The following is a 10037-nucleotide window of genomic DNA, read 5'->3' as shown; positions in this document are numbered from 1 at the left end:
TACACTACACTATACACTACACTATACACTACACTATACACTACACTAATATACACTTCGCAACGCCTGCGATTTAGCACGGTTGGCTACGTACTGTGCGGAAGAAGTTCAACATACATATCCGTACGCGCTGCCTTGTACGACACCCAATCGGGAGGAAGCGGCAAGAGTCCGTTTATTCAGGAAAGCCTCGCCGAGTCTGAAGGCGATTTTAATCTTTGTTTTTTTTTATCAAGAGGGGGGACGTTTCCACCAGTCCCTCGACGAATTTTGTTTGCGGAAGGCACAACGCGAGCTTGCGGTGAAGACGCACACGCACGACGGGGCGACGGCGGCAACAACAACAACAACAACACGTGAAAAGCCGTACAGAAAGGCCGGCAGCCTTCCTTTGGGGGGGCCGTCCATAAATGACGCCGGGAGTGCAGCGCCACGTGAAACACGCGCTGCAAATGGTGCGTGTTTAATGTGCACCGTTCATCATGCTGAGTCTGCCAATTAAATGCAAATTTTGTATGAGAATTCCTTTGTCAAGGCGCTCTGCTTCCTTCTCACACAAGCTTCAAGGTCGCGGTCTGAGCCTGGCTGTGTTTCACTCCAGCGCTGTCCTCTAGACAGTCTTGTCCCTTCACCTGATGAAGGCCACTTGTGTTGTGGCTGAAACGTCGTGAATTTTTTTGTTGTTTTTTTTTCACGTGACTTTACCGAATAGAACCAAAGAGAATGGGCAATAGTTTAAAGCGATTTGAAGCGTGTTTTATTTTCAAAATGGAAATATGGTTTTGTGGGGGGGAGGAGGGGGGGGGGGCAGAGCTTTATGACGTCATATTTGGGGGGGGGGCTGATTTTTTGTGACGCTGTGTAACGGGGGGGGGGGGGGTCAAAAATCGTCCAAAATCGCGTGACGTCATTTATGGACGGCCCCTTACCCGCAATTGATATGATCGTACCCAGCATTCTTATCATCCTCGGAACAGGTTGATGGGAACTCGGGGTACAATAGCACGTAAGGTGAGAAGCAGCGTGCCGAGTTGCCAAAGCAAATCCCGGCCTCTGTTGCTTTGAATGGGGAACTTCAGGCAACGGTTGTACTTAGGGGCACCCAGTAGGGATCTCACAACTCCAGTTTCTCAAGACTCCTCGCCACGGATCCACCTGTGGCGTTCCAACTATTCACGGGGTTTAGGAATAGGTTTTACCCTTTTAACTGGCACAAAAACTGATACCTTTATTCAAGGCATCATGTTTGCAATAACCACAACACAAGCGGTCAAAATGCAAACAAAAAAGACAACTCTGATAATGATATTGGCACTGTCCTTGAATTTGATTGGTCCACACCCGAGACGGCTTTTCTTAGAGCCTAGTCTCCACTGGTGTTGGACCAGAAGACGCCAAAAGGCGTCACGGGGTTGGCGCGCGTGTTCTGTACGCGTGCGTGGTGGGGAGCGGTGGTGCAGCGGTTAGCGCAACGCGCTACGAACCCGGCGACCCGGCTTCGATTGCCGCTCGCGACCATACAACGGTGGGGGGATACTTGAACCCGACCTCGACCTCCCCTAGGTCGACTCGGCCTCGAACGAGTCACCTGGTTGCGGTTGTGTAAAACGGGAGACAAAGGCGGGCGAGTTGCCAGCACCACGCCCGCTCGTGTAACCGTGCATGTGCTCGCAGCACTTGCCCCGGCAGTGTGTTAGAGGCCACAAGGGGGATCTTTGTCTTTTGCGTGTGAGAGCAGCTTTTGTATGAGACCTCGTTGACATCGGTGGCAAGTTTATGGCTGCCTCTTGTAAATGCGGAAGAACGGAGTACGATGGGAACGTGTGAACGTGTGAAATCAGGCCACGGCGAGTCTAAAGTGTGCGCGAGGCATGTACACGTGTGTACACGTGCACGTGTGTGTGTGGACGTGTGTAAGTGTGCACGCGTGCCAGTGTATTTATGGTGCGTGTATGCCCGCGCCTGAGTGTCAAGGCCGTGGTCATGGAGTGAACATTGGGGGGGGGGGACCAAATCTTCCAGGGGGTCTGGGGGTCCCAACCCATAAAAAAATCTAATTTTGAAAACTCATTTCCTGCCTATAATATTTAAAAATTCACTACCACGTGGGATGGACTTTATTTGTTTAAATAATGTCTAATAGTGTTATTGTATTATATTGCTCTGTTTTTTCTTTCTTTTTACCTTTTATTGTTTCATTGTATGTCATGGCAGAGATTAGGGATTAATAAAGTACAACCGTAACCACAATCATATCAACAGAAATCTATGCATTGTTATATGAAGACAAGTCCTAGATATTGCGGCAAAGGTCGAGCAAATTGTTATTTTTATTTACATAGCATAGCAATTATTATTTTTTAAAATATTTTGAAAGCAATATATTGGGGGGGGGACATTTTGAGCATATTTGATTATTGGGGGTAATTATAATATATTATAATAATTATAATATATTATAATAATTGTAATATATTATAATAATTATAATATATTATAATTACGGCCTTGCTAGGTGTCACCTAGCGTGTTAGTGGTGTGTGCGCACGTGTCAGGGCGCACGCATGTCAGGGGTCACGTGTGGTGTGTGTGCGCATAGATAGCAGGGTTTCATTTCTCGCTCATGTTTTCCCAGCGTGTGCGGTAAGCGTCTCGTAGCTGCTGCCATAGCGTGCGGTAAACTGGACGTTGTGTGCCGGGCACAGTACTGGTTTATTACACAGCTGGACAGACCCAACTTCAATGAATCCCTGTGTACAGTGAGGGAAAAAAGTATTTGATCCCCTGCTGATTTTGTACGTTTGCCCACTGACAAAGAAATGATCAGTCTATAATTTTAATGGTAGGTTTATTTGAACAGTGAGAGACAGAATAACAACAACAAAATCCAGAAAAACGCATGTCAAAAATGTTATAAATTGATTTGCATTTTAATGATGGAAATAAATATTTGACCCCCTCTCAATCAGAAAGATTTCTGGCTCCCAGGTGTCTTTTATACAGGTAACGAGCTGAGATTAGGAGCACACTCTTAAAGGGAGTGCTCCTAATCTCAGCTTGTTACCTGTATAAAAGACACCTGCCCACAAAAGCAATCAATCAGATTCCAAACTCTCCACCATGGCCAAGACCAAAGAGCTCTCCAAGGATGTCAGGGACAAGATTGTAGACCTACACAAGGTTGGAATGGGCTTTAAGACCATTGCCAAGCAGCTTGGTGAGAAGGTGACAACAGTTGGTGTGATTATTCGCAAATGGAAGAAACACAAGAACTGTCAATCTCCCTCGGCCTGGGGCTCCATGCAAGATCTCACCTCGTGGAGTTGCAATGATCATGAGAACGGTGAGGAATCAGTCCAGAACTACACGGGAGGATCTTGTCAATAATCTCAAGGCAGCTGGGACCATAGCCACCAAGAAAACAATTGGTAACACACTACGCCGTGAAGGACTGAAATCCTGCAGCACCCGCAAGGTCCCCCTGCTCAAGAAAGCACATATACGTGCCCGTCTGAAGTTTGCCAATAAACATCTGAATGATTCAGAGGACAACTGGGTGAAAGTGTTGTGGTCAGATGAGACCAAAATGGAGCTCTTTGGCATCAACTCAACTCGCCGTGTTTGGAGGAGGAGGAATGCTGCCTATGACCCCAAGAACACCATCCCCACCGTCAAGCATGGAGGTGTAAACATGCTTTGGGGGTGTTTTTCTGCTAAGGGGACAGGGCAACTTCACCACATCAAAGGGACGATGGACGGGGCCATGTACCGTCAAATCTTGGGTGAAAACCTTCTTCCCTCAGCCAGGGCAATGAAAATGGGTCGTGGATGGGTATTCCAGCATGACAATGACCCAAAACACACGGCCAAGGAAACAAAGGAGTGGCTCAAGAAGAAGCACATTAAGGTCCTGGAGTGGCCTAGCCAGTCTCCAGACCTTAATCCCATAGAAAATCTGTGGAGGGAGCTGAAGGTTCGAGTTGCCAAACGTCAGCCTCGAAACCTTAATGACTTGGAGAAGATCTGCAAAGAGGAGTGTGACAAAATCCCTCCTGAGATGTGTGCAAACCTGGTGGCCAACTACAAGAAACGTCTGACCTCTGTGATTGCCAACAAGGGTTTTGCCACCAAGTACTAAGTCATGTTTTGCAGAGGGGTCAAATACTTATTTCCCTCATTAAAATGCAAATCAATTTATAACATTTTTGACATGCGGTTTTTCTCGATTTTTGTTGTTGCTATTCTGTCTCTCACTGTTCAATAAACCTACCATTAAAATTATAGACTGATCAATTCTTTGTCAGTGGGCAAACGTACAAAATCAGCAGGGGATCAAATACTTTTTTCCCTCACTGTGCATCTGCAAGTTTAAACAATGCAATGCACGTGTGCGTGTGCGCGTGTGCACGTGGTGCGTGTTGAGTCTTTAGAAAGCCGTGCTGGCAGTCTCCGCTGGTCCGACGTTTTCCTCCTCGTTCTCCAGCGTCGCGTTCTCAAAAGCCTTGTGCTGCCCGACGCTGCGAACACAAACACAACGGTCCCCCGTGTAGCCTGTAACAGACTGCTGGGGCAAGTGCTGTTCGCGAGTGGCAGCATCTACGAAGGCCGGCACGGCACACGAGGGGGTGGGTGGCCAGCACCACGCCCGGCCGCCTTTCTCTCCCCAGACCAGGGGTTGGGCATGCAAAGTCGGTAAATATAAATTGTTTTATTTCAAGAGCCGTAATATATCAGAATTCGAGATGATTCTTCATAAATAACTCGCTGTACTACCCGGGACTTAGATTCACCACGCCCGGCCGCCTTTGTCTCCCCAGTGGTCGATGTTGACACACCACAGCAGTTACTCGTTTGAGACTGAGTCGACCTAGGGGAGGCCCAGGACCGGTTCAAATAATCGTCACCGGTGGTGGCCGTGGGCGGGAATCGAACTCGGGTTGCCGGGTTCGTAGCACGGCGTAGCGCTAACCGCTACACCACAATGCGTTACGCTTTCACGTGCGTGGGTCACGTGACAAATTTGACGTCACAGCTCACTTGCCGTGTAAAATAAATATACATTATTGAGCTCCCCCCCCTAAAAACAAAAGTGTATTTGTATAATGTTTGCATGGCGTACAGTCTGGAAAGTTCCCACATGGCAAATGTCAAGTTTGTTGCATGTCGGGAAGTACGCTAAACATTTTTAACAGACACACACATTCACAACTTTGCCTTTCATATATTTTTGTGGAGATGTCACCAAGCGGTTCCTTAAAGAGCCGCAGGTTTACGACCCCTGACCCCTGACCCAGACTCACGTTCCCACATCGCCGTGGGACTGTTGATTTGTGTAATGGGGGCCGTCCATAAATGACGTCACGCGATTTTGGACGATGTTTTTACCCCCCCTCCCCCCCCGTCGTCACACGGCATCACAAAAAGCCAGACCCCCCCCCTCAAATATGACGTCACAAAGCTCTGCCCCCCCCCCAAAAAAAAAAACATGCTTCAAATCTTGATTTAAAGCTTTCGTGACTGCAGGGATTCATATTCTTGGTTCTTTCGGTAGAAGGGAAACAATAAAATCATTATCAGGTGTGAAAACCACAGCAAGAACATGTTCTTGCTGTGGTTTTCACACCTGATGATGATTGCTTGTGTTGCAGTCGAAACGTCGTGAGAATTTTATTGTTTTATATTTTTATTATTTTATTGTTTCCCTTCTACGTGGTGACTTTACCGAAAGAACCAAGAATATGCTTGAAATCGCTTTAAACTATTGTCATTGTCGTGCGTATTTAATGTGGCGCTGCACTCTGATGTTGTAGGAGTGTTGTTATAACAATTCTATATTTATTTAAAGTTGCGGATTTTTATGTAACGTCACATTTACCACCCCCCCCCTTCGTCACACATCGTCACAAATGTCTGACACCCCCCCCCCCCAGGTGCGTGACGTCATTTATGGACGGCCGAATACACATTTTTAGATGTATATATATTTTTTTTAATCTGGAGAAACGGGTGTATGGAGGAGACATGTAACCCGCTTTGCCTTATTTCGTAGCTTAAACTCCCCATGGTGCCCGCTAATGATTATGTTGCGTCGCAAATAACAGGTGGGACAATTATTCACCATTAATCCCGAGCCCACGCGGAATCCATCATTCATTTGTTGACTCAGCCCTCTGTCGTGATCCTGGGTTAAACATCACCCAGGTGACGGGGCTGGGGACCGACACTTAACCTTGTTGCTGTCCTGCACCGAAGGGGCCAGATGCCCTCTGTGGATGGCATTTGATCCATTTAATACAAAATGGCCGAGGCAATTGAATATTTTATTTCTGGGAAACTATTTTTTTTCCAGGGGTGCTACTTCTAACTCCGCGACTGGCGTAACCAATCAATCCGACATCGGCGCCACACTCCGCGAGGTCGAAACGCAGCGAGGATGACGATCGCGCCCGAAACCCTGAACGCTCGTGGCACGCACCGTTGCGGCGGTGCGTGCCGTGAGTACAGCTCGTCGAGATGAGTCGATTGCCGCATCGCCGACCGTCCACAGACTAAACGTGACCACATCACGGACTATGGTACCGCCATAAGGTCCATTGCCCTATAAGAGCACTGGGCCGAGCCAGCGGCACGTGCTGCTTGACGAGTCTCAGAGAAGTTGAAACTGGTTCACATTTCTGATTAAAAACACGAGCTCGATAGCTGAGATACATCATATATTTGTTTTAGTTTCTATGCAAGCCTATGGGTTTTTTAATGTAAATATGTGATCCTTTATGCAAATCAATTGGTTTCTATGTGAGCCCATGAGTTTATATGTGAGCTGGTGGACTCCTATGCAAGTCTATGGGTTGCTATGTGAGCCCATGGGTTTATTTATGAGTTAGTGGACCCCTATGCAAGTTTATGGGTTTCAATGTGAGCCCATGAGTTTATATATGAGTTAGTTGGGTTGCTATGTGAGCCCATGGGTTTATTTATGAGTTAGTGGACCCCTATGCAAGTCTAAGGGTTTATATGTGAGCCCATGGGTTTATATGTGAGTTGGTGGACTCCTATACAAATTTACGGGTTGCTATGTGAGCCCATGGGTTTATATGCGAGTTAGTTGACCCCTATACAAGTCTATGGGTTTATATGTGAGCCCACGGGTTTATATGCGAGTTAGTGGACCCCTATGCAAGTCTATGGGTTTATCCGTGAGTCTCTGGGTTTATCCGCGAGTCCACGCGTTGCTTACTCGTTGCTGGTGCTGTTTTGCTCAGCGTGCCGGCGTGCCGTCACCTCCACCGCCACGCCCACCGCCAGATCTGCCGCCACGTCCGCGTACACATCTTCCCTGCAGCGGCAACAACAACACAAGTAATATTTTTAAAAAAAACTTTCTTTTAAAAACACGCTTTTATGAAATGTAGTAGTAATGGCAGAACTCCACGACTTCAGGAAGTGGCCCTGAAGCTTGCCACAACGTAAGGGGCCCGTGGACAATTAGACCCAAGCCGAAACATAACATATAAAAAAGAATGTTTAAAAATATATATTTTATTTTTTAATGATCGAGTATAGTATTTTCATCAGTATGACATAAGCATACCAAGTTTGCAGTCGATACCACATTGGGAAGTGGGTTAAAATTGAGTTACAAGATTTGAGGATACAACAACAACAGACAGAGTGAGTTAAATGAAATCGTGTAAAAATGATAGAGGAGTTGTTAGTAAGTAAGGAGTTGTTAGTAAGGAGTTGTAAGTAAGGACTTGTCCATTGCTTTTTATTCGGCGCGTGTGCGGCGATGACGCAGACATCGATCGAGGGTCGAATTCGAACCGCGTTGTGTGATCGCCATCGCGCTCGTGTGCTGTATACGCAACTGCGCACAATTCTGTGAGTCACTTATAACCGCTTTGCCGTTACTTCTTGCCAATTATGGACTCAGACGATTGTCCGATCATCTCATAGAGTCCCTAGCACGTAATATATGCTACGCAGTGGCACGTGCCACCCCCCCCCCCCCAGCACCGATTCCCCAGATTCGGCAATTTAATCGGCGTCTCATCGGCAGAATTGTCCCGTCGCACAAGACACAATTCTCCGTAGTTAAACACGATACACTCGACTGCGGGGAAATCACGCACTCTCCTAACATGCAGGCGTCAGGGTCGGGATCGAACCCATCTCATAGCCACCGTGATGATGATGATGAAGAGAGAGACGTAAACTCCAAATATACAGCAGCAGCATTAACAGGCGTCGTCAGGGTTGGGGATGGAACCCACGACCTCCTGTAGACCAGGCGAGGTAGTTAACATCTCATAGCCACCGTGATGCTGATGAGAGAGACGCAACTCCAAATATACAGCAGGCGTCAGGGGTCGGGATCGAACCCACGAAACCTTGGGGGCTAGTGTGTGTGTGTGTGGTGCGGTGTGTAGTAAACATCGCGACGAGGGAGACAAAGGCGGTCGGGCGTGGTGCTGGCCACCCACCCCCTCGTGTTCCGTTCCGGCCTTCATAGCTGCTCGCTAACAGCACTTGCCCCTACAGTCTGTTAAGGCTACATGGGGGATCTTTGTCTGTGGGGAGCGGTGGTGTAGTGGTTAGCACTACGCTGCGCTACGAACCTGGGTACCCCGGTTCGATTCCCGCTCACGGCCAACACCAGTGACGATGACCTGAACCGGTCCTGGGCCTCCCCTAGGTCGACTCAGCCTCAAACGAGTACCTGGTGCGGTGTGTAGTAAACATCGCCACCGGGGAGACAAAGGCGGCCGGGCGTGGTGCTGGCCACCCACCCCCTCGTGTGCCATTCCGGCCTTCATAGGTGCTCGCTAACAGCACTTGCACCTACAGTCTGTTACAGGCTAGGGGCCGTCCATAAATGACGTCACGCGATTTCGAACGATTTTTGACCCCCCCCCCTCGTCACACGGCGTCACAAAAAGTCAGACCCTCCCCTCAAATATGACGTCACAAAGCTCTGCCCCCCCCTCCCCCCCCAAAAATAAAACATGCTTAAAATCGCTTTAAACTATCGTGCTTAATGTGGCGTTGCACTCTGATGTTGTAGGAGAAAGCATTTATTAAAAAAAAGTCTACTTAATAAAGTAGAACGCGTTGTCTATATTTTATCTAAAGTTGCGCATTTTCATGTGACGTCACATTTCTCAAACAACCCCTCCCCTTCCCCTTCGTCACACATCGTCACAAATGTCTGACCCCCCCCCCCCCCCAAGGTGCGTGACGTCACGTATGTCTGCGCGCCCCACTCACCCCTCGGCTGCGCACCACACTTTGTTGACGATGAAGATGACGAAGACGAGGAAGAGGAACCCAATGACCGCGACGAGGCCCTGCAGCCAAGGCGGCAGGAGGCGCCTTGACGCCTCCACCGGCTCCGTCTTCTCTGCCTCGTCTGAAGTTCACGAGGGCCGACATCCTCATTTCGTTCACGCTTCCCGCATAACTGTTTGGTTCTTAAATTTTGATTTAAAGCTTTTGTGACTGCAGTCATTCATATTCTCTTTCGGTAAAGTCACGTTGAAAAAATGCAAATCAATTTATAACATTTTTGACATGCGTTCTTCTGGATTTTGTTGTTGTTATTCTTTCTCACTGTTCACATAAACCTACCATTAAAATTATAGACTGATCATTTCTTTGTCAGTGGGCAAACGTACAAAATCAGCAGGGGATCAAGTACTTTTTTCCCTCACTGTACACAGGGATTCATTGAAGTTGGGTCTGTCCAGCTGTGTAATAAACCAGTACTGTGCCCGGCACACAACGTCCAGCATACCGCACGCTATGGCAGCAGCTACGAGACGCTTACCGCACACGCTGGGAAAACATGAGCGAGAAATGAAACCCTGCTATCTATGCGCACACACACCACACGTGACCCCTAACATGCGTGTGCCCTGACACGTGCGCACACACCACTAACACGCTAGGTGTACACCTAGCAAGGCCGTAATTATAATATATTATAATATATTAATTATTATAATTATAATATTATAATCATAATATTATTATAGTAT

The 10037-nt window shown here is 47.7% G+C and overlaps 1 long non-coding RNA gene across 1 annotated transcript; it reads left to right on the top strand.

Moving 5' to 3' along the window:
- Positions 1–7275: 7275 nt before the first annotated feature.
- Positions 7276–9781, top strand: LOC142924008 (uncharacterized). The gene is made up of 2 exons (XR_012941135.1): positions 7276–7359; positions 9231–9781. It is a non-coding gene; the product is annotated as an uncharacterized LOC142924008 (long non-coding RNA).
- Positions 9782–10037: the final 256 nt, after the last annotated feature.

This window comes from Petromyzon marinus, chromosome 1, assembly GCF_048934315.1.
Source record: "Petromyzon marinus isolate PM22_M1 ecotype Great Lakes invasive population chromosome 1, UKy_Petmar_22M1.pri1.0, whole genome shotgun sequence".
NCBI classification, from domain to species: domain Eukaryota; kingdom Metazoa; phylum Chordata; class Hyperoartia; order Petromyzontiformes; family Petromyzontidae; genus Petromyzon; species Petromyzon marinus.
Note: the sequence above shows the minus strand (reverse complement) of the source record. Positions and strands in the feature narration are given on the sequence as shown.